At 33.1% G+C, this 25,710-nt stretch overlaps 2 pseudogenes; one reads left to right on the plus strand and one right to left on the minus strand.

The window, feature by feature from the left end:
- Nucleotides 1-6,933: 6,933 nt before the first annotated feature.
- LOC136777317 (histone deacetylase complex subunit SAP130-like) lies at nucleotides 6,934-9,993 on the minus strand (annotated as a pseudogene).
- Nucleotides 9,994-22,263: 12,270 nt separating this feature from the next.
- LOC136777318 (histone deacetylase complex subunit SAP130-like) lies at nucleotides 22,264-25,324 on the plus strand (annotated as a pseudogene).
- Nucleotides 25,325-25,710: the final 386 nt, after the last annotated feature.

Genomic DNA, 25,710 nt, shown 5'->3' on the forward strand with positions numbered 1-25,710 from the left:
CGTCTATCTCGTAGCGATTCGATTATACATAGATGGATACCTGAAAATCGATTATGTCATCAGCTATGTATAAATTGAATCGCGACGAAATAGAGGATAGATCCAATGGAGACTTTTGTAGATCACCTAATGGTGAATAAAAAAGTTCCTATTGACTCTATGGCTATCTCGTCGCGATTCGATTATACATAGCTGATGATATAATTGATTTTCAGGTATCCAGCTTTGTATAATCGAATCGCGACGAGATAACCATAGAGTCAATAGGAACTTTTTTATTCACCATGGTGTGATCTACAAAAGTCTTCATTGGATCTCGTCTATCTCGTCGCGATTCGATTATACATAGCTGATGACATAATCGATTTTCAGGTATCCAGCTTTGTATAATCGCATCGCGACCAGATAACCATAGTGTCAATAGGAACTTTTTTATTCACCATTAGGTGATCTACAAAAGTCTCCATTGGATCTATCCTCTATTTCGTCGCTATTCGATTATACATAGCTGATGACATAATCGATTTTCAGGTATCCATCTATGTATAATCGAATCGCTTCGAGATAGACGATAGATCCAATGGAGACTTTTGTTGATCACATCATGGTGAATAAAAACGTTCCTATTGACTCTATGGTTATCTGGTCGCAATTCGATTTACAAAGCTGGATACCTGAAAATCGATTATGTCATCAGCTATGTATAATCGAATCGCGACGAGATAGCCATAGAGTCAATAGGAACTTTTTTATTCACCAATAGGTGATTTACATAAGTCTCCATTGGATCTATCCTCTATTTCGTCGCGATTCGATTATACATAGCTGATGACATAATCGATTTTCAGGTATCCATCTATGTATAATCGAATCGCTGCGAGATAGACGATAGATCCAATGGAGACTTTTGTAGATCACATCATGTTGAATAAAAACGTTCTTATTGACTCTATGGTTATCTGGTCGCAATTCGATTATACAAAGCTGGATACCTGAAAAACGATTATGACATCAGCTATGTATAATCGAATCGCTACGAGAAAGACGATAGATCCAATGGAGACTTTTGTAGATCACATCATGGAGAATAAAAACGTTCCTATTGACTCTATGGTTATCTAGTCGCAATTCGATTATACAAAGCTGGATACCTGAAAATCGATTATGTCATCAGCTATGTATGATCAAATCGCGACGAGATAGACGAGATCCAATGGAGACTTTTGTAGATCACACCATGGTGAATAAAAAAGTTCCTATTGACTCTATGGTTATTTCGTCGCTATTCGATTATACAAAGCTGGATACCTGAAAATCGATTATGACATCAGCTATGTATAATCGAATCGCTACGAGAAAGACGATAGATCCAATGGAGACTTTTGTAGATCACATCATGGGGAATAAAAAAGTTCCTATTGACTCTATGGTTATCTGGTCGCGATTCGATTATACAAAGCTGGATACCTGAAAATCGATTACGTCATCAGCTATGTATAATCGAATCGCGACGAGATAGCCATAAAGTCAATAGGAACTTTTTATTCACCATTAGGTGATTTACATAAGTCTCTATTGGATCTATCCTCTATTTCGTCGCGATTCGATTATACATAGCTGATGACATAATCGATTCTCAGGTATCCATCTATGTATAATCGAATCGCTACGAGATAGACGATAGATCCAATGGAGACTTTTGTAGATCACATCATGGTGAATAAAAACGTTCCTATTGACTCTATGGTTATCTGGTCGCAATTCAATTATACAAAGCTGGATACCTGAAAATAGATTATGTCATCAGTTATGTATAATAGAATCTCGACGAGATAGACGATAGATCCAATGGAGATTTGTAGATCATATCATGGTGAATAAAAAAGTTCGTATTGACTTTATGGTTTTTTCGTCGCGATTCGATTATACACAGCTTGATACCTGAATATCGATTATGTCATCAGCTATGTATAATCGAATCGCGACGAGATAGCCATAGAGTCAATAGGAACTTTTTTATTCACCATTAGGTGATTAACATAAGTCTCCATTGGATCTATCCTCTATTTCGTCGAGATTCGATTATACATAGCTGATGACATAATCGATTTTCAGGTATCCATCTATGTATAATCGAATCGCTTCGAGATAGACGATAGATCCATTGGAGACTTTTGTTGATCACATCATGGTGAATAAAAAAGTTCCTATTGACTCTATGGCTATCTCGTCGCGATTCGATTATACATAGCTGACGACATAATCGATTTTCAGGTATCCAGCTTTGTATAATCGAATTGCGATCAGATAACCATAGAGTCAATAGGAACGTTTTTAATCACCATGACGTGATCTACAAAAGTCTCCATTGGATCTATCGTCTATCTCGTAGCGATTCGATTATACATAGATGGATACCTGAAAATCGATTATGTCATCAGCTATGTATAATCGAATCGCGACGAAATAGAGGATAGATCCAATGGAGACTTTTGTGGATCACCTAATGGTGAATAAAAAAGTTCCTATTGACTCTATGGCTATCTCGTCGCGATTCGATTATACATAGCTGATGACATAATCGATTTTCAGGTATCCAGCTTTGTATAATCGATTTGCGATCAGATAACCATAGAGTCAATAGGAACGTTTTTATTCACCATGATGTGATCTACAAAAGTCTCCATTGGATCTATCGTCTATCTCGTAGCGATTCGATTATACATAGATGGATACCTGAAAATCGATTATGCCATTAGCTATGTATAATCGAATCGCGACGATATAGAGGATAGATCCAATGGAGACTCTTGTAGATCACCTAATGGTGAATAAAAAAGTTCCTATTGACTCTATGGCTATCTCGTCGCGATTCGATTTATACATAGCTGATGACATAATCGATTTTCAGGTATCCATCTATGTATAATCGAATCGCTACGAGATAGACGATAGATCCAATGGAGACTTTTGTAGATCACATCATGGTGAATAAAAACGTTCCTATTGACTCTATGGTTATCTGATCGCAATTCGATTATACAAAGTTGGATACCTGAAAATCGATTATGTCGTCAGCTATGTATAATCGAATCGCGACGAGATAGCCATAGAGTCAATAGGAACTTTTTTATTCACCATTAGGTGATCTACAAAAGTCTCCATTGGATCTATCCTCTATTTCGTCGCGATTCGATTATACATAGCTGATGGCATAATCGATTTTCAGGTATCCATCTATGTATAATCGAATCGCTACGAGATAGACGATAGATCCAATGGAGACTTTTGTAGATCACATCATGGTGAATAAAAACGTTCCTATTGACTCTATGGTTATCTCGTCGCGATTCGATTATACAAAGCTGGATACCTGAAAATCAATTATGTCATTAGCTATGTATAATCGAATCGCGACGAGATAGCCATAGAGTCAATAGGAACTTTTTTATTCACCATTAGGTGATCTACAAAAGTCTCCATTAGATCTATCCTCTATTTCGTCGCGATTCGATTTATACATTGCTGATGACATAATCGATTTTCAGGTATCCATCTATGTACAATCGAATCGCTACAAGATAGACGATAGATCCAATGGAGACTTTTGTAGATCACATCATGATGAAAAAACGTTCCTATTGACTCTATGATTATCTGGTCGCAATTCGATCATACAAAGCTGGATACCTGAAAGTCGATTATGTCATCAGTTTTGTATAATCGAATTTCGACGAGATAGACGATAGATCCAATGGAGACTTTTGTTGATCACATCATGGTCAATAAAAACGTTCCTATTGACTCTATGTTTATCTGGTCGCAATTCGATTATACAAAGCTGGATACCTGAAAATCGATTATGTCATCAGCTATGTATAATCGAATCGCGACGAGATAGCCATAGAGTCAATAGGAACTTTTTTATTCACCATTAGGTGATTTACATAAGTCTCCATTGGATCTATCCTCTATTTCGTCGCGATTCGATTATACATAGATGATGACATAATCGATTTTCAGGTATCCATCTATGTATAATCGAATCGCTACGAGATAGACGATAGATCCAATGGAGACTTTTGTAGATCACATCATGGTGAATAAAAACGTTCCTATTGACTCTATTGTTATTTGGTCGCGATGCGATTATACAAAGCTGGATACCTGAAAATCGATTATGTCATCAGCTATGTATAATCGAATCGCGACGAGATAGACGAGATCCAATGAAGACTTTTGTAGATCACACCATGGTGAATAAAAAAGTTCCTATTGACTCTATGGTTATCTGGTCGCAATTCGATTTACAAAGCTGGATACCTGAAAATCGATTATGTCATCAGCTATGTATAATCGAATCGCGACGAGATAGCCATAGAGTCAATAGGAACTTTTTTATTCACCATTAGGTGATCTACAAGAGTCTCCATTGGATCTATCCTCTATTTCGTCGCGATTCGATTATACATAGCTGATGGCATAATCGATTTTCAGGTATCCATCTATGTATAATCGAATCGCTACGAGATAGACGATAGATCCAATAGAGACTTTTGTAGATCACATCATGGTGAATAAAAACGTTCCTATTGACTCTATGGTTATCTCGTCGCGATTCGATTATACAAAGCTGGGATGTTCCCATTTCAGCACGTGTTTATTCGACACGTCCCGATTCGACACGTCCCGATTCAGCACGTAACTTTGGACACGTCCCGATTCTGCACGTCCCAATTCGACACGTCTCGGGTTCGACACGTCCCGATTCGACACGTAGTTTTGAATGCGTCCCAATTCGACACGTCCCTATTCAACACGTCCCGATTTGACACGTTGCATTTGCCACGTCAGAATTTGACAATTTTATCACAATTTAATTAATAAAGCAACTGTAATAAATGTTATTAATAAATTGGCTATATTTCGATTCTGCACGTCCCGATTCTGCACGTCGCGATTCTGCACGTCCCGATTCTGCACGTCCCGATTCTACACGTCCCGATTCTGTACGTCCCGATTCTGCACGTCCTGATTCTGCACGTCCCGATTCTGCACGTCGCGATTCTGCACGTCGCGATTCTGCACGTCGCGATTCTGCACGTCCCGATTCTACACGTCCCGATTCTGTACGTCCCGATTCTGCACGTCCTGATTCTGCACGTCCCGATTCTGCACGTCGCGATTCTGCACGTCGCGATTCTGCACGTCGCGATTCTGCACGTCGCGATTCTGCACGTCCCGATTCTGCACGTCCCGATTCTGCACGTCGCGATTCTGCACGTCCCGATTCGACATTATAGTCAACTCTTTTAATCTTTTAATATTCAACAGATCTTACTCTACTAATAGTCAACTGATTGTATTCAAGTAAAGAATTTCCTGTGCATATGCGCAATAGACGTAATGACGGAAAATCTTAAAATATTTAAAAAAAGAATGGTTTAAAATTTACAATGACCATAAATTTAGAAGAAAAGAAAAATTAATATAAAGAATATCTTCCATTAAAAATAGTTGATCTAGGATGGGACGCGAACCCGAGCTCCGCGCATGATAGTGCAGACTCTTGTGCGTTAGGCTATGCTCACATTGGTAACACGTGAAGTGTTCCTACGGTATTTGAAATGTAATATTTATTTTCATTTGTGCGAAATAAACCTTGATAACCATAAACTGTAAATCATATGAAATCTTTTATTGATCGTTCTTTCAAATGTGAAATCGAATTTGGCTATGAAAATAATAAAAATTCATAAAAAAAAAATATCTATTGCGAGACTTGAACCCGAGCTCCGTGTGTGATAGTCTAGACTCTAGCCTGTTAGACTACGGTAACACTGGTAACACGTGAACCGTTCTTAGGGTATATAAATTGCAATGTTTATTTTTAACCAATTGCTAGTAAACATCATCATCATACTATTGCATATATCCATGTTAATTATGTGCAATATACAGTACGGTCGCTTACTGTGATAGGACAGATGTATTGAAAACTCACCTTATAGATACAAAACTTTATTATGACATAAATTTCAAAATTATCATAAAAATATCTATAAAATTAATTTACGCGCTAAATGTATATGTTAATATTATATACATTTTATTTTAAGAAAGCAGTACAATGTTTTTTAAGGAAATCCAAATAAATGCAACTTTGAAAAAAATAAACGAATTTGTCATTTTTAATCCATTATTTAATTACATTTTGTACAACAGTTTTAACTGTTTAATTAATTCGATTACATGATAGTTATCATTTCGCTTATATACTTTACATATATGTACACTTACAACTTTTATGAAATTTTCTAATTTTTAGACTTCTTGCTTCTATCGCTACTACAGTAAATTAGGAACGTTTGAAATTTCTGTTTAACATTGCACCAATATTCTCTGTATTACAAAAATCTGTAGCAGCATCTACTTCATCTAATATATAAAGTGGTGCATGTTTAAATAAAAGAATTGCTAATATTGATAATATAGCTTCTAATGATCTTTTACCATCAGGCAATTCGTTTAACGATTCTGTCCAAACACCAGAAAATCCAATTTTCACTTTTAGCCTATTCGTGACATTTCATTTGTTCGCTTATGTTACGTTCGCTTTATAGTTGTAATCTGGATCTCTTATCTGAAGCTGCTCTCTCTAAATTACGTTCACGTGCACGATCTGTGTCTTTCTTGCCTTAAATTATCTTTTATACAGAGAGAGAGAGAGAGAGAGAGAGAGAGAGAACATGTTATGCAATAGAAGATTAAGAATTATTTTATTAAAATAAAAACATCAAAGTGTTTCATATAATTAAATGTAAATATACTACTTCATACTCGTGTCATTTAAACGTATAAATTTTAACGCATCTCGATAATAAATTTCCCGTTTGATATTATTGACAAATTGACTTGCTTTTGAGTAATAGTTCATTTGTCTCGTTTCTTCAGCGCGCGCTTATTACCACACGCTGCAAAATGTACGTAATGTGTCCCTTCACATCACTTCATTCATGCCCTCGCTAATTGAGTTACTACGCTGCATATTTCCCTTTATCAATTCATTCACGCATTGCAATCCATCATCCTGTCTACCATTAATGGTTTGGTGTGACTCGAGCAAAGTCAGTGGTGCCTGAAATTTCTCGTGAACCTGAGCAATAAGGGAAAATGGTATTATCGTGAAATTTGGAGGAATTTCCTCCTCGAATCTCACCCGTTTCTAAAGATCTGCGATATCCTCCATTTGCGTGGAGAGATGATAAATTCTCCATCCGTTGAGCTTTTGCAAGACGTGCTTTTGCTGAGATAATTCCGCAGCTGTTGGTTTTTTTTCCTCGCTGGTACTCACGTCATTCGGCCGTCTATAATGGTGAAGCCTGCTGCCGCATCTGTTCTTCCCAGTGTTTCCTAAGGGGTTTGGCCAAACTTTTAAACCATTTCTACCATTGGCAGGAACATTTTCTAGAAAATAGAGTATAGAATCATACCTAACAAACTCGGTGTGTGCCTTATTCTTACTGGAATTGGAGTAGTGGTCGAGGAAGCTGGTGATCTTGCGCCACGTCGAATATCAGAGGAGTTTGCCCTCCTTTCAGTTAATTTATCCTTTTGATCGTCCTTCATAAGGTATTGACCTGGAACTTGAATCGATTGAGTAGCAGGATGGCTGGCGGTGGCATTGTTGGTTGGAGGAGTGGCATAAACTCGAAGCACTGACGGTTGGACAGATGGTTTTATTTGTAAAGCTTGATCGGTTGTTCCTCCTTGTTGTGTTTGTTGCACAGTCTTTACCGGACCCAAGGGCACTGTTTTGTAACGACATGCAATTCTTACAGCAGTAGTTGTTGCGGGCTGTGGTATACGCGATGGATTCGAAGTATTTGCCGTTGTTGGTGTAACCCTGGGAACGGAGCTCAAATTTCTCAAGGAGTTTATAGTTTGTACTACTCGTGGAGCACCTTGCTGCGATTGCACCTGTAAGTTAAAGAAAAAAAAAGGAATGAATGATGCTTCCGTGGAAGGAATTCAGATGTTATTTAATCGTTACCTGTTGAGGAGGAATTACAATTCTACTGACCGTTACTGAAGATAAGCCTGATGTTTCTGTATTAATGGCTAACTGACGACTAACCATAGGTTGCACTGGCTATTCTATTCGCACTGCCAACTATGGTGGTTGTTGCGGCCAATCGATTAACCGCAGCTATTGTACTGCTTATGGGTCTGAAAATCAATGCTGGCTGTACGCTTTGAGTCTATATTACAGGCTGCACTAGCTATGCATTGACTGTTTGAGGAGCTGGTAATCTTTGTACCACTGGAAGCCGTGTAATACTGTTGTTGCTTTAAAGAACAGGCGCTATTAATCTCGATGTTTTGCCAGAAACCCCAGCCATCATAGCAGCTAGAACGGGCCTTCCTTGGTTACTTGGAGTTATTAATCAAGGTTGTTGACTGCTATAAACTTTTGAAGTTTCTTCCATTCTAAAAAAATATTAAAGTAATGGCACTCACACCTTATGTCATACCTATAAATTTTGCATTCTTTCGTTCCACAGTAGCAACATTCAGTCATATCATAATCGATCCCAGCAATGAATAATAAATTACAATTTGTACCTTGGCATTTATCTGGACTAAACTTTCTGATTTTTTCTCTTCTTCTATCTCGTTTAGTTTTCTCAACTTTGAAAAACTTTCTCAAGAAATCTTGTTTCTTCTGAGCCCCATTCTATCCTAAGAGCGATTCTTGCAGCATTATTTCATTTTTTTTTGCTAATAAAACACCAACGGATAAAAATCTTGCCCATTGTGTAGAGAAGTTTCAGGAATATTTAATATATCACCATTTAATGTAGAATACAAATATTTCACCATCAATTTTGTATTACATTTGTCAGGCTCTCCAGAATACATATTTTGTGAAAATGTGTGGTGTCCTACACCGCCAGAAAAAATTTCTTTCTTGATCTAAAAATAAATAATTATTAAAATAAATTCTTCATCACTTACAATTTTATTATTTATGATTTTTTTTACCTTTCATTCTGTTGATAGCGATTTTAAAGTTAATACAGGTAATTTTCTGCGAACAGATAAACAATTTAAATTTAATAGGTAGAAATTTTGCATTTATTTGCTAAATATTCATAGTTCCTTCAATTATTATAAAGTTTTTAATTTTTACCATTATAGATCCCGAAAAATTATTAATTTTAGAAATGGAACAATTTTTTAAATTATTTAAATCAATATTTTCAAAAATATACCCTTTGAAATTTTGGTGTTAATCTAGCCAACAATGTTCTTGAAGTTTGGATATTTGTATAAGTGTTATCCAAAGGCAAAGATTCTCTATCCTTGGAAAATTGGATAAGTCCTGGTCTTCTAGAGAGCCCTCAGATAGGGTTATTCCAATATACGGTCTCTATTAATCAGATCCTGCTTGATGGACAAGTTAGAATCTTACATTAAAAATAATCAATGCGAATATCTTCTTCATAAATTCAATTAACGAAGGGTATATTTTAAACAACACTTAAAGAAAACTTTTTTAGAAATATAAAATTGTGTCACCTCAATCGATAATCCCCCTAGAGCTGTTAAAGTAGCTTCTGTAGTTCCAGCAAAAGTAACTTGTCGAAGAAAAGCATCTGAAGCATGACGTAATAAACTCATAGCATTTTCAGTGACAACAGCAGATGCAAAAATAATCCTTGTTCCATGGGCTACATTTACATATAAACTAAGAGTTTCTGCCCTTCCGTTAGCTAGTTAACCATTTCCTAATGTCAACAAGCTCAAATTTTGTATACGAACTGCCATAAACTGAAATTTATAAGATAACATGAAATACTAAAAATCTTTAATAATTGCAACTATATTTACCTGTACAAATGTAATCAACATTGAAGAAATCTTTTTAGTACTAAAATCCAATTCTTTGTTACTTTTTTTTTATTTTACCTACTGGAACACATCCTTCATAACGACTGCCAACAATGAGGCAACGCACAATAAGAAGTTAATAAATAAATTCAATACAGAAACTTAGTTCTTATACTAGTATCTCTAATTGATTCAAGTCTAAAATAACAAGACAATTTAATTTAAAGTTTACATCAAACGCTATGATTATATAGTTATAAATTATTTACCTCTTATTTTATCCAATAATCTTTGTAGTAAGCCTTTTTTTCTATCAAGTTCTGATGAATTTTCAATAGCTAAATTGAATTTAACTATATAACACTGCTACTCTGTACAAAAAAAGGTTAAACATTTATAGGTTATACACTTAATATTAAACATTGACATATGTATGAATAATATTATATTACAAGTTTTATGCCTACGTGGTGTTGTTAAAATCATTTCAATTAACTTATGCTGCATTGCCTTTTTTGTAAAGATCCGATTTTCAGTCCGATCTATAATTGTAACTTACTCCGAAATATAATTAACCTCAGAATTATGTTAGCTAATCTATAAAATTAATAATTAATAAATAAAGTATTTATTTCCTACAAATCGTAATAAGTAGTAATTAAATTTAATTGAAAAGTAGTCAATGCCAATTTGGATGAATGAAACACATTTATAATTACCTTCTAATTGGAAAGCAGCCACGAAAAGGAAAGGAAGGGTAAGTATTAGCATTCTTAACAGCTCACTAGAAAAATAACCAATGTAAGGCCTTTAAGGATTTTTAAGTTACTTTTAGAATAGTTTTAGTGCTGTTAAGATCGCTTCATTATAAAGAATGAGGAAACCAAACGCTTATCCTATTAACAGTAATGATTAAAGGCCAACTTTTAATAGACTTTAAAGTCCTTAAGTCAAACTTCAATCATATGTTAATAAGATAAATTGACTATGTGATGGGATGAACTTTGTTATATTATCTATAGGTTTTAAAGAACTTTATCAATTTTATAAATATTTAAGTGTCTTACGGTATTATAGCTGTTATAGAGTTATCAAAGGATGTATTGCACGCAGGGCATCGTTCGTGCTCCAGTTTTGATTTGCAAGTTTTGCAAATGCATAAATGATTGCACGGTGTAAATAGGACTGATGACATTTCTGATAAACATACAATGCACAGCCCTGGCTTGCGTAATTCAACTAAATCAACGTTCTCGAACGACTTATCGACTGGATAAAACGGTCTTTCTTCCTCAAATGTTGACCCAATATCATTGTTCAGTAAATAACTAAAATCGTCTTCCGGTACTAAATAAATATCATCTGAAAGAATTGTTATTAAAAATCGTATAAAGATTCTACAACACAGAGAACGCCTTAAAAATATTAACTTATTATGAATTGTAATTTTTTTTACCATCTAGCTCTTCAAACTCTCTCTGAACCATTTGTTGGTTATCCGCTAAATTTTCCATGTTTTCTATTTCAACTTTACCTTCAGCCTGTATATTTCCATTTACTTCATCTTCTATGTTAACATCATCTGTAAAGAATGTGAAATTGTTTCAATTTGAAATTTTTTAAAAATATAAGCTAGTTACTAAGTAGTATTGAATAAAATGTTATACATTATTATTGTAGTACTTATAGCATAAAATTATTACCTCCTACTGGCTGAGTTGTTCTTCTATATCCTAAGCTTGTTGTATTAGAAGCAGCTAAAAATATAATTTATATTTATATTTATATTTTTGGAAAGAAAGTTAAATTTATATCAAAGTCAATATTTTTACCATTAATTTCTTCAAATTCTCCCTGAACCTGTTGTTGGTTATCCGTTAAATTTTGCATGTTTGCTGTTCCAATTTCACCTTCAGCATGTATATTTCCTATCACTTCGTCTTCGATCTCAACATTATCTATAAAGAATGTAAAATTGTTTTAATTTCAATTATTTAAAATATAAGCTGGTAAATACAAATACTTACTATTTAGCAAAAATGCCTCGTACTGTTGCTGCTCGTGTTCTTTATTAAACATATTTAGAAAATCCTTGACTGTATAAATTTTCATATCCAAATTTTCTTGTGCTTCTTTAATTTTTATATTTTTATTTTTGTTGAACCTCGAACGAGGCCTTTTTACACTTAATCCTCTTTCTATACGATTACAATCTATTTCATGGTCCTTAATTAACTTTATAATATTATCTAATAGAAATATGAAGATTATTGAATTAATATATTAAACTGTACTTAGAAAAATGTATATTTCATGTTTAATTTTTTATAATATATATTAAAAGCAATGATAATTATTATCATTGCTTTTATATATATTATAAAAAATTAAACATGAAAAATACATTTTTATGATAATTATTATTTACATGCAAATCCCAAAGTAATTTGAATATAATACCTATGAATGACCAAATATTTGGTCGTATTTGTTGCATTCTCTGTGTTAAAACGTTGTGAAACGATTCAACGAGATTATTAGTACGAATCGGACAACCATACACGCTAACTTTACGCGAAATTGGTAACCATGTAGTCCTCATATATGTCATGAACAATAAAATGTTCGGGTATTCATCGCATTGTCTATCTGCGATTTCCTGCATAATATTCATAGCTTCTTGGAAAGTTTCATGCGGTAACAATGGCAGTGTCATTGACATTGAAAGCAAATTGTTTGGTGCACTCTTAAGGCCCAATTTTTTCCATTTTCGCAAAATACACTACAATAAAAAGAAAAATACAATTACATTATAAGAAATCAATTTTAAGTAGTAACAATAAAAAATAATTATTATACCTGACAAAAATGAAACCAGCATCCGTGTATCGATGCTTCCGGAAATTGTCGATTTAACGCCGACGTAGCTGCCTTCTCAAAGTCTGCCATTATGAATTTCAAATTATTCTTCAATTGTGGAGCTAGTTTCACAATTTCATTAAATATGGCATTATATAAAGTCATTGACTTTGATTCGCATAATATGAATATCGTAGCAATTCCCTGAAAGATTAATATATATTAAATAAAATTTTAGAAGTTCAAATTAATTTCAAATATAAATAGTTCTAAGCTATACCTTGTCGATATATCTTATGTGTATTGAGTACAATTGACTGAAGTGGGGAACTCGTGGCAATACCTAAATTTAAAAAATTGAAACTGCAGGCTACAAAATTATATTTTACTACAACAATTATAGCATAAGTTATATTAATAATTTGCTACATACCGAAAAGGTGCCATCAACATAAATTTCCCCCGACTTATTTAAAGCATCCAGTAATTTGTCGCTGCTAAAGAAAAATGCACATTTTCCATCCTCCGATACCACCTTTCCTTTATAAAAACCATTTAATGGCTCATAATTGTTTAATAACATGTCTAAATCATGTATCGTAAATGGTAGTGCTGGTCTGGACTTTATTCTTTCACGTGATAATACAGATTTCATGCTATTATATGTTATGTGCGCTGCAGCAGCTGGATTTTTTCTGCACACTCCGTCAAATATTTCTCTATTCGTAAGAGTTGAATCTTGACACATTTTTATCATTTCAGCCTTTAGTTGTGTAATATGATTTAAAAAAGAATCACCAGCATGGTTGTGTCTTTTTTCCAGGTGGTAAGTATCATCTTTCATTTTCAGTAATGCGATACATTTAAGCTCATTTCTTTTGGTGCATCTGAAGATATGTGAATATCTTGAATCAATATTATATGTATAATCTTCGTAAAGATACACTTTACTCCCGCTTCTTTTACCGTCGATAACTTGCATCTACAAGAAGAATCAAATTTTACATAGAAATACATGTCATCTTTAAAGGTTATGTTTGACATTTCGAAAGGGAGTTTAATATTAATGTTTTAATTATATTCTTACCTTTCTACAGGTGAAATAATATTTACTTCCGTAAACGACTCCAATAAATTTTCTTCAATCGCAAGTCTCCAATTTTCTGTCCAGCTCGATTTACTCCGAAAATTGATGCAGTGCTCCAATTGCTGCAATCCCGCCAAAAAATACATTTGGTAATCAGGGGTGGATTAAATTCGAGGCTACGATATAGTTTGTGTAAAAGTCGCCCCTCGATGTAGCGTAAATCTTTTCAAAGGGAATACTTTAGGCGCGGTGTCAGATCGAAATTTTGTCCAACATGATAAAACCTCATATGAAAATCACGATATTTAAATTAACTTCCTGTAAATTAGAGTGACCAGAGGTAATACGAGATAAACACGAGAAAGCAAAATCGTATTTTTGAACTATTTTTCATTAACTCTAGTCACTCTAATTTACAAGAAGTTAATTTAAATATCGTGATTTTCATACGAGGTTTTATCATGTTGGACAAAATTTCGTCCTGACACCGGCCCGGTGTCACAGTTAACTTCAAGACGATACGAAGTTGACGTGTGAGAAGACCTAACCAAGGAGAGGAGGTTAAGAAAAACAAGAATAGCCTAATTATTAGATAAGTATAATTTTTATTTAGCTACGAAACATTTTATTATATAAGAATAAATACTTTGTGGAAATTTCATTGTTTTTTCAGATACAAATGGAATTTCGTGCAGCATTGCAAAGTGGATTATTGGTTAGTTCAGGAAGAAGGATATTTTGAAAATGTTTGTGGTGCAACAGCAAGTTTTGCAGAAACGCTTCTTTTAATGACAATAAAATCAGTAGTTTATGATTTAAGAAGCTTGCAGCCATGTGAAATTTGTCCAAATGTGTGCAACAAGAACAGGTCGCATGTTGCGTCAGTTAATATGTATGAAACTAATTGACATATGGCCATACGAAGAAAATGTAATTGCTTATTTCAAAGCAGTTTTAAATGAAAGAGTTCCCAGGTATATCCAGTAGTTTTAGAAGCAAGTTTGGTTACATTTAAATACCATACTTCCAATATGCTTGCGTGTTTTATCCAGGAATGAATTGTTAATTGAAATGTGTTTTTCGTTATGCTCTTTTGTTTTAAATTATATTGAGATTATATTCTGTAATGTTATAGTTTCTATAATGAAAAAAATATAGGCAATAGTTTTTAAAAAGTGTACAATATATATTATTTAATTGTATTTATTCAAATAATTTTGTGCAATGTATAAACACAATATAATTTTTAATTGTAAAATATATACATAATGAGTACTTGTGAACACATTTTTGGTAGAATTTGGTGTGATAATGATCGTGGAGAAGGCTGAGACATAGGTGGTTCACTAAAGAGGCATCGGTGACCCAGGTAAATAGTTTTGTGTAAACTATGATAATTATGTTGGGGAGGACCCATTAGACTTCCTTGTAGGTTAGACGAATATGTAGCTTGTTAAGGTGGATCCATTGAACTTGAAGCTTGCACAGAACAGAGGTGGCACAGAAGAAGATGATTGGAGCGAAAGACTCATCATGCTTGTTACGCTCATGCTCCAGTTTATTTAAAATGAACTTCCTGCAGTTTCTATAATTTTAAATATAAATATAAATAATTCATTTATGGATAAAACACGCAATATGATCATACTATTTTATAAAGCTATTGGACCTACCGTAGGAACTCTTTCATTTAAAACTGCATTCATTGTATAATCCACTTTCCGACGCCGCATGAAATTTAATTTGCATCTGAAACAAACAAATAAAAATTCCACAAAGTATATATTTCTTAATACTAAAATATTCAATAACTTAGTAAAAAATACTTATCTAATAATGTCCTGTTAACCTCCTTTCCTTGGTTAGGTCTGTCACTTTACTTACAGTGATACAGTCGTCTGCTTCTCACCGATTTATCATTCACTACATTTGCATAAGTTTCCCGAGCATTTCCGATCTCCCTCTCTTACTTCTCTCACAGACGTCCCGTAATAGTAAAATTTTCCCCGCCGAAAAGCTTTACGCTGCATCGAAAGGCGACTCTTGCACAAACTATAGCGTAGGCTCGAATTCAATCCAACCCTGTTGGTAATTTGGTTATATGTATCCGCCTGAGGGCGCTCTTGAATTCTTAATTTAAAATTAATAAATTGATGCAATCGAAAATTGTTTGAAAATAAAAATTTTTTTATCCAGAATATGATTTAATTGTTTCTTTGCAAATAAGATGGAATATTATTTGCCTCCAGTTAATGCAGTATGACAGAATCAGAATTGGCCAATCTTGCTTTATAGAGCATTTTCCAATTCCTCTGAAAACTAATTGATGAATATACTTTTCGGAAATATTGTATTTTTATAATAATTGTACAAATAATTGTATTTCTATACATGTGATAATTTAAGAATAGAACACCAAGCATATTCAGTACAAATTTAACATAAAAATAGCTTGTACATAGTTTAATAAAATTGCAAATGTAAATAGTAATTAACTAACTGGTTTAAAAATGTTTAAAATCATGCAAAAGGATTCTCTTGCTGCAATGCTAGAATATGTTCTAAGTCACCAAGATTCAGCTTTACAGCAATATTAATTTATTGGTCATCGCTGAGTTATAATTGATTCCATTCCGAATTATCCCAGCCATAAAAGATTTCTTTTATTTGATTTTCACAGTTAGGCCTGAAAAATACTTTTAATTAATTAACGTAAATGGGCCAATATCTTTTAAACTTACCAATAATAAAACTTTAAATTGTTCTTGTTTCTGATTTTAAAGTTGCTCTTAATAATTTGTCATATTCCAGTTTGCTGTTTATTCTGTACTTCAATTATCCTTGATTCTCCAGAAGAATCATCCAAGCATGGCAAAGTTAGCATTTTGCAGTCATCGTATCCTCCTAAAAAATTATGGTAAAGCATGTCAATTAAGTTGCTGCGAAAACTATTTACAAATTCAATAGTTTTATATCTGTGAGATATAACTCTTACAACTTTGTTTAAAAAAAAGTATTGCTATCAAGACTAACTTACATTGAATATGCAGAATTTGTATTCTCCATCCTTTTCAAACCAGCTATGCAGAGAAAATTGTTGAAGGTTCCAATCCAGTCTGTCAGACCTATCTGCGAAGAGATGCTGCAGAAATCCAAATCTACTACTGTAAGGTGTATACTGTTTATACACGATAATACGGTCCGGATAGCAATTATTATTCTGAAATTAATAAAAATAATTAGCCGTTTTTTTTTTCAAAAGAAATAAACATCAAAAATTACCTTATGAAAAGATTTCTTGAAATATGATACATATTTTATTACGATGCACTAGTAAGGGCTGTTTTGTATCTTGAATTTGTAAATTAATATAATAATGAACTAATGTTATAGTTCCATTTTTCCTTTCAAAAGTGGTCATAGGAGATTTATTCCAAGCAATGTCATCGATTTTATAAGTTCTATTATTTAACGAGTCATTACATTTCATTAAAGCATCTTTGAATGAAGAGCCTTTCTTGTTCATTCAGTTCACGCCTATAATTATCAAATAATAAACCACGTTACTGGGAAAATTACAATTCTTACTACATATTTATTGTCAAGACTTACATTAATGAATAAACTGTAGTAGTATGTAAGATTCTATGTTTTGTTTCTAGACAAAGTTTTAAGCCTCTTTCGTACTCATTTGCTACCGTCACATAACCAGGCCACATCTTTAATTTATGCTTAGGTGTAGCTGTCGCTCATTTTGGACTGTAGCTATCAAATCCAATAGGATCTAAGCTAAGAACTTTTAAAATATGTTTTATTAATATATTAAGAATATGGAAGTATGGTATTTGAATGCAGCCAAACTTGTTTCTAAAACTACTGGAAATACCTGGGAACTCTTTCATTTAAAACTGCTTTGAAATAAGCAATTATATTTTCTTCGTATTGCCATATGTCAATTAGTTTCATACATATTAACTGACGCAACATGCGACCTGTTCTTGTTGCACACATTTGGACTAATTTCACATGGCTGCAAGCTTCTTCAATCATAAACTATTGATTTTATTGTCATTAAAAGAAGCGTTTCTGCAAAACTTGCTGTTGCACCACAAACATTTTCAAAATATCCTTCTTCCTGAACTAACCAATAATCCACTTTGCAATGCTGCACGAAATTCCATTTGTATCTGAAAAAACAATGAATTTTCCACAAAGTATTTATTCTTACATAATAAAATGTCTCATAGCAAAATAAAAATTATACTTATCTAATAATTAGGCTATTCTTGTTTTTCTTAACCTCCTCTCCTTGGTTAGGTCTTCTCACACGTCAACTTCGTATCGTCTTGAAGTTAACTGTGACACCGGGCCGGTATCGGATCGAAATTTTGTCCAACATGATAAAACCTCATATGAAAATCACGATATTTAAATTAACTTTTTGTAAATTAGAGTGACTAGAGTTAATGAAAAATAGTTCAAAAATACGATTTTGCTTCCCCGTGTTTATCTCGTATTACCTCTGGTCACTCTAATTTACAGGAAGTTAATTTAAATATCGTGATTTTCATATGAGGTTTTATCATGTTGGACAAAATTTCGATCTGACACCGCGCCTAAAGTATTCCCTTTGAAAAGATTAATTACGCTACATCGAAGGGCGACTTTTACACAAACTATAGCGTAGCCTCGAATTTAATCCACCCCTGATTACCAAATGTATTTTTTGGCGGGATTGCAGCAATTGGAGCACTGTATCAATTTTCGGAGTAAATCGAGCTGGACAGAAAATTGGAGACTTGTGATTGAAGAAAATTTATTGGAGTCGTTTACGGAAGTAAATATTATTTCGCCTGTAGAAAGGTAAGAATATAATTAAAACATTAATATTAAACACCCTTTCGAAATGTCAAACATAACCTTTAAAGATGACATGTATTTCTATGTAAAATTTTATTCTTCTCGTAGATGCAAGTTATTGACGGTAAAAGAAGCGGGAGTAAAGTATACCTTTACGAAAATTATACTTACAACATAGATTCAAGATATACGCATATCTTTAGATGCTCCAAAAGACGTAGTCATCAATGCCCTGGATTATTGTTAAGGAAAAATGATATGTATTTGCTTAAAAATGATCATAATCATTCTACTAAGTTGTATGTCTCTGAGATTGCACAGCTAAAAGCTGAAATGATAAAAACGTGTCAAGAATCATCTCTTACGAATAAGGAGATCTTTGACGGAGTGTGTAGAAATAATCCAGCTGCTGCAGCGCACATAACATATGGTAGTATGAAATCTGTATTATCACGTGAAAGAATAAAGTCCAGACCAGCACTACCATCTACGATACATGATTTAGACATGTTATTAAACAATTATGAGCCATTAAATGGTTTTTATAAAGGAAAGGTGGTATCGGATGATGGAAAATGTGCATTTTTCTTTAGCAGCGACAAATTACTGGATGCTTTAAATAAGTCGGAGGAAATTTATGTTGATGGCACCTTTTCGGTATGTAGCAAATTATTAATGTAACTTATGCTATAATTGTTGTAAAATATAATTTTGTAGCCTGCAGTTTAAATTTTTTAAATTTAGGTATTGCCACGAGTTCCCCATTTCAGTCAATTGTACTCAATACACATAAGATATATCGACAAGGTATAGCTTAGAACTATTTATATTTGAGATTAATTTGAACTTCTAAAATTTGATTTAATATATATTAATCTTTCAGGGAATTGCTACGATATTCATATTATGCGAATCAAAGTCAATGACTTTATATAATGCCATATTTAATGAAGTTGTAAAACTAGCTCCACAGCTGAAGACTAATTTGAAGTTTGTAATGGCAGACTTTGAGAAGGCTGCTACATCAGCGTTAAATAATCAATTTCCGGAAGCATCTATACACGGATGCTGGTTTCATTTCTGTCAGGTATAATAATTATTTAATATTATGATCTTGAAGATTTTTAAGTGATTATATCTGTTTTAAGTATAAAATTTGTTTTCTCTATTTTAGGCAGTAACAAGAAAATGGAAATCTTTAGAGCTTTCTGATGAACCACTGGAAATACTATTCATGGTGAAATCTTTACCGCTAATCCCAGAATATATGTTTGAAGATGCGTTAAACTTGATCGAAATGTTGGTTTTACTAGGCTATGAGGAACACTATTTATCTTTACAAGTATTTATAAATTATCTAAAAAATACGTGGCTACCAATAGCTTCAGTGATTAGTAATTTCGAGTCTCCAGTTAGAACTAATAACTTGGTAGAATCTTTCCATAAAGAAATAGGTGTTAAGCTAACTAAACGGACGTCAAATATATGGATATATCTTGGTTAGTTGATTGTCTAAAATTGTGTTATTAATTTCTATACATTTTTATATGAATTCTAAAAACCGGATATTTTATATAGACTTTTGTTTTTTTATAATGACTTTTTCATCTTGTAGATAAATTAACAAAATTAATAATTGACGAAGAATTGAAATTAGATAGACTTGAAAAGGGTCAACGTGTTAGATCTTTACGAGCTCGTTATTATAAGGAGCGTGATGCTACAATTCATCAGGCCCAAACTGATTTAATAAATTGCAGACTTAGTCTCTATCAATTTTTAAAAATGTTTTACCATATCGAAAAACAGGAAGAGCCTACATTAGCTAAAGGTAAAGTATTTTATGAGAAAATTGTAATTAATAATTCATATTCCATACTGTAAGTAATTGAATATATATTTATTTTCAGCAAATAATATAGCAACGGACAGAATTAACTCTCAAGAAAATTATAGCTCTGATATATCATTAAGAGAGCACTCTAATATGAATGATAGCTATAATTCTCAGTTTAATAGCAAAGGTATATGCTAGAAACTGATGCAATATATTCTATAAATTAACTTACATTATTCGAATTACAAAAATCAAACATTTTTAATTAATTATTTAATTAAATTTTGACGTAGGTTCGACAGAAGCTTCACAGTTGATATCTAAAGAAATAAAGATAGTTTTGCCAAGAATTAACTATTTAAAAAGCAAAAGATGTGGTAAAAGAAAACCTCTGGCTACTATAAGGTTAGTTATCGGAATAATTATAAATTGGTTCTAGTAGAAAGATATTAATATTTTTTTGAATTAATATTTTATTTTTGTAGTAACCATTTGAACGTTAAAGGCAATAGAAATAGACACAGCAGCTCATAATAAGAAATTTTTATTTGAAGACGAAAGACATTTCTATCCAGTGCAGAAGTCGTTCGAGAACTTTATTTAGTTGAATTACGCAAGCCAAGACTATGCATTGTAAGCTTATCAGAAATGTTATCAGTCCTATTTACAACGTGCAAAACTTGCAAATAAAAACTGGAGCATCAATGATGCCCTGCGTGCAATACATCATTTGATAGCTCAATAACAGCTATAATACCGTAAGACACTTAAATATTTATAAAATTTATAAAGTTCTTTAAAACCTGTAGAAAATATAACAAAGTTCATCCCAATACATAATCAATTTATCTTATTAACATATGATTGAAGTTTGACTTAAGGACTTTAAAGTCTATTAAAAGTTGGCCTTTAATCATTACTGTTAATAGGATAAGCGTTTGGTTTCCTCATTCTTTATAATGAAGCGATCTTAACAGCACTAAAACTATTCTAAAAGTAACTTAAAAATCCTTAAAGGCCTTACATTGGTTATTTTTCTAGTGAGCTGTTAAGAATGCTAATACTTACCCTTCCTTTCCTTTTCGTGGCTGCTTTCCAATTAGAAGGTAATTATAAATGTGTTTCATTCATCCAAATTGGCATTGACTACTTTTCAATTAAATTTAATTACTACTTATTACGATTTGTAGGAAATAAATACTTTATTTATTAATTATTAATTTTATAGATTAGCTAACATAATTCTGAGGTTAATTATATTTCGGAGTAAGTTACAATTATAGATCGGACTGAAAATCGGATCTTTACAAAAAAGGCAATGCAGCATAAGTTAATTGAAATGATTTTAACAACACCACGTAGGCATAAAACTTGTAATATAATATTATTCATACATATGTCAATGTTTAATATTAAGTGTATAACCTATAAATGTTTAACCTTTTTTTGTACAGAGTAGCAGTGTTATATAGTTAAATTCAATTTAGCTATTGAAAATTCATCAGAACTTGATAGAAAAAAAGGCTTACTACAAAGATTATTGGATAAAATAAGAGGTAAATAATTTATAACTATATAATCATAGCGTTTGATGTAAACTTTAAATTAAATTGTCTTGTTATTTTAGACTTGAATCAATTAGAGATACTAGTATAAGAACTAAGTTTCTGTATTGAATTTATTTATTAACTTCTTATTGTGCGTTGCCTCATTGTTGGCAGTCGTTATGAAGGATGTGTTCCAGTAGGTAAAATAAAAAAAAAGTAACAAAGAATTGGATTTTAGTACTAAAAAGATTTCTTCAATGTTGATTACATTTGTACAGGTAAATATAGTTGCAATTATTAAAGATTTTTAGTATTTCATGTTATCTTATAAATTTCAGTTTATGGCAGTTCGTATACAAAATTTGAGCTTGTTGACATTAGGAAATGGTTAACTAGCTAACGGAAGGGCAGAAACTCTTAGTTTATATGTAAATGTAGCCCATGGAACAAGGATTATTTTTGCATCTGCTGTTGTCACTGAAAATGCTATGAGTTTATTACGTCATGCTTCAGATGCTTTTCTTCGACAAGTTACTTTTGCTGGAACTACAGAAGCTACTTTAACAGCTCTAGGGGGATTATCGATTGAGGTGACACAATTTTATATTTCTAAAAAAGTTTTCTTTAAGTGTTGTTTAAAATATACCCTTCGTTAATTGAATTTATGAAGAAGATATTCGCATTGATTATTTTTAATGTAAGATTCTAACTTGTCCATCAAGCAGGATCTGATTAATAGAGACCGTATATTGGAATAACCCAATCTGAGGGCTCTCTAGAAGACCAGGACTTATCCAATTTTCCAAGGATAGAGAATCTTTGCCTTTGGATAACACTTATACAAATATCCAAACTTCAAGAACATTGTTGGCTAGATTAACACCAAAATTTCAAAGGGTATATTTTTGAAAATATTGATTTAAATAATTTAAAAAATTGTTCCATTTCTAAAATTAATAATTTTGCGGGATCTATAATGGTAAAAATTAAAAACTTTATAATAATTGAAGGAACTATGAATATTTAGCAAATAAATGCAAAATTTCTACCTATTAAATTTAAATTGTTTATCTGTTCGCAGAAAATTACCTGTATTAACTTTAAAATCGCTATCAACAGAATGAAAGGTAAAAAAAAACATAAATAATAAAATTGTAAGTGATGAAGAATTTATTTTAATAATTATTTATTTTTAGATCAAGAAAGAAATTTTTTCTGGCGGTGTAGGACACCACACATTTTCACAAAATATGTATTCTGGAGAGCCTGACAAATGTAATACAAAATTGATGGTGAAATATTTGTATTCTACATTAAATGGTGATATATAAAATATTCCTGAAACTTCTCTACACAATGGGCAAGATTTTTATCCGTTGGTGTTTTATTAGCAAAAAAAAAATGAAATAATGCTGCAAGAATCGCTCTTAGGATAGAATGGGGCTCAGAAGAAACAAGATTTCTTGAGGAAGTTTTTCAAAGTTAAGGAAACTAAACGAGATAGAAGAAGAGAAAAAATCAGAAAGTTTAGTCCAGATAAATGCCAAGGTACAAATTGTAATTTATTATTCATTGCTGAGATCGATTATGATATGACTGAATGTTTCTACTGTGGAACGAAAGAATGCAAAATTTATAGGTATGACATAAGGTGTGAGTGCCATTACTTTAATATTTTTTTAGAATGGAAGAAACTTCAAAAGTTTATAGCAGTCAACAACCTTGATTAATAACTCCAAGTAACCAAGGAAGGCCCGTTCTAGCTGCTATGATGGCTGGGGTTTCTGGCAAAACATCGAGATTAATAGCGCCTGTTCTTTAAAGCAACAACAGTATTACACGGCTTCCAGTGGTACAAAGATTACCAGCTCCTCAAACAGTCAATGCATAGCTAGTGCAGCCTGGAATATAGACTCAAAGCGTACAGCCAGCATTGATTTTCAGACCCATAAGCAGTACAATAGCTGCGGTTAATCGATTGGCCGCAACATCCACCATAGTTGGCAGTGCGAATAGAATAGCCAGTGCAACCTATGGTTAGTCGTCAGTTAGCCATTAATACAGAAACATCAGGCTTATCTTCAGTAACGGTCAGTAGAATTGTAATTCCTCCTCAACAGGTAACGATTAAATAACATCTGAATTCCTTCCACGGAAGCATCATTCATTCCTTTTTTTTTTCTTTAACTTACAGGTGCAATCGCAGCAAGGTGCTCCACGAGTAGTACAAACTATAAACTCCTTGAGAAATTTGAGCTCCGTTCCCATGGTTACACCAACAACGGCAAATACTTCGAATCCATCGCGTATACCACAGCCCGCAACAACTACTGCTGTAAGAATTGCATGTCGTTACAAAACAGTGCCCTTGGGTCCGATAAAGACTGTGCAACAAACACAACAAGGAGGAACAACCGATCAAGCTTTACAAATAAAACCATCTGTCCAACCGTCAGTGCTTCGAGTTTATGCCACTCCTCCAACCAACAATGCCACCGCCAGCCATCCTGCTACTCAATCGATTCAAGTTCCAGATCAATACCTTATGAAGGACGATCAAAAGGATAAATTAACTGAAAGAGGGCAAACTCCTCTGATATTCGACGTGGCGCAAGATCACCAGCTTCCTCGACCACTACTCCAATTCCAGTAAGAATAAGGCACACACCGAGTTTGTTAGGTACGATTCTATACTCTATTTTCTAGAAAATGTTCCTGCCAATGGTAGAAATGGTTTAAAAGTTTGGCCAAACCCCTTAGGAAACACTGGGAAGAACAGATGCGGCAGCAGGCTTCACCATTATAGAAGGCCGAATGACGTGAGTACCAGCGAGGAAAAAAAACCAACAGCTGCGGAATTATCTCAGCAAAAGCACGTTTTGCAAAAGCTCAACGGATGGAGAATTTATCATCTCTCCACGCAAATGGAGGATATCGCAGATCTTTAGAAACGGGTGAGATTCGAGGAGGAAATTCCTCCAAATTTCACGATAATACCATTTTCCCTTTTTGCTCAGGTTCACGAGAAATTTCAGGCAACACTGACTTTGCTCGAGTCACACCAAACCATTAATGGTAGACAGGATGATGGATTGCAATGCGTGAATGAATTGATAAAGGGAAATATGCAGCGTAGTAACTCAATTAGCGAGGGCATGAATGAAGTGATGTGAAGGGACACATTACGTACATTTTGCAGCGTGTGGTAATAAGGGCGCGCTGAAGAAACGAGACAAATGAACTATTACTCAAAAGCAAGTCAATTTGTCAATAATATCAAACGGGAAATTTATTATCGAGATGCGTTAAAATTTATACGTTTAAAAGACACGAGTATGAAGTAGTATATTTACATTTAATTATATGAAACACTTTGATGTTTTTATTTTAATAAAATAATTCTTAATCTTCTATTGCATAACATGTTCTCTCTCTCTCTCTCTGTATAAAAGATAATTTAAGGCAAGAAAGACACAGATCGTGCACGTGAACGTAATTTAGAGAGAGCAGCTTCAGATAAGAGATGCAGATTACAACTATAAAGCGAACGTAACATAAGTGAACAAATGAAATGTCACGAATAGGCTAAAAGTGAAAATTGGATTTTCTGGTGTTTGGACAGAATC

Source organism: Prorops nasuta, unplaced genomic scaffold (assembly GCF_024137725.1).
Source record: "Prorops nasuta isolate Cenicafe-Biocafe unplaced genomic scaffold, Cenicafe_Pnas_1.2 PNAS00011, whole genome shotgun sequence".
NCBI lineage: Eukaryota > Metazoa > Arthropoda > Insecta > Hymenoptera > Bethylidae > Prorops > Prorops nasuta.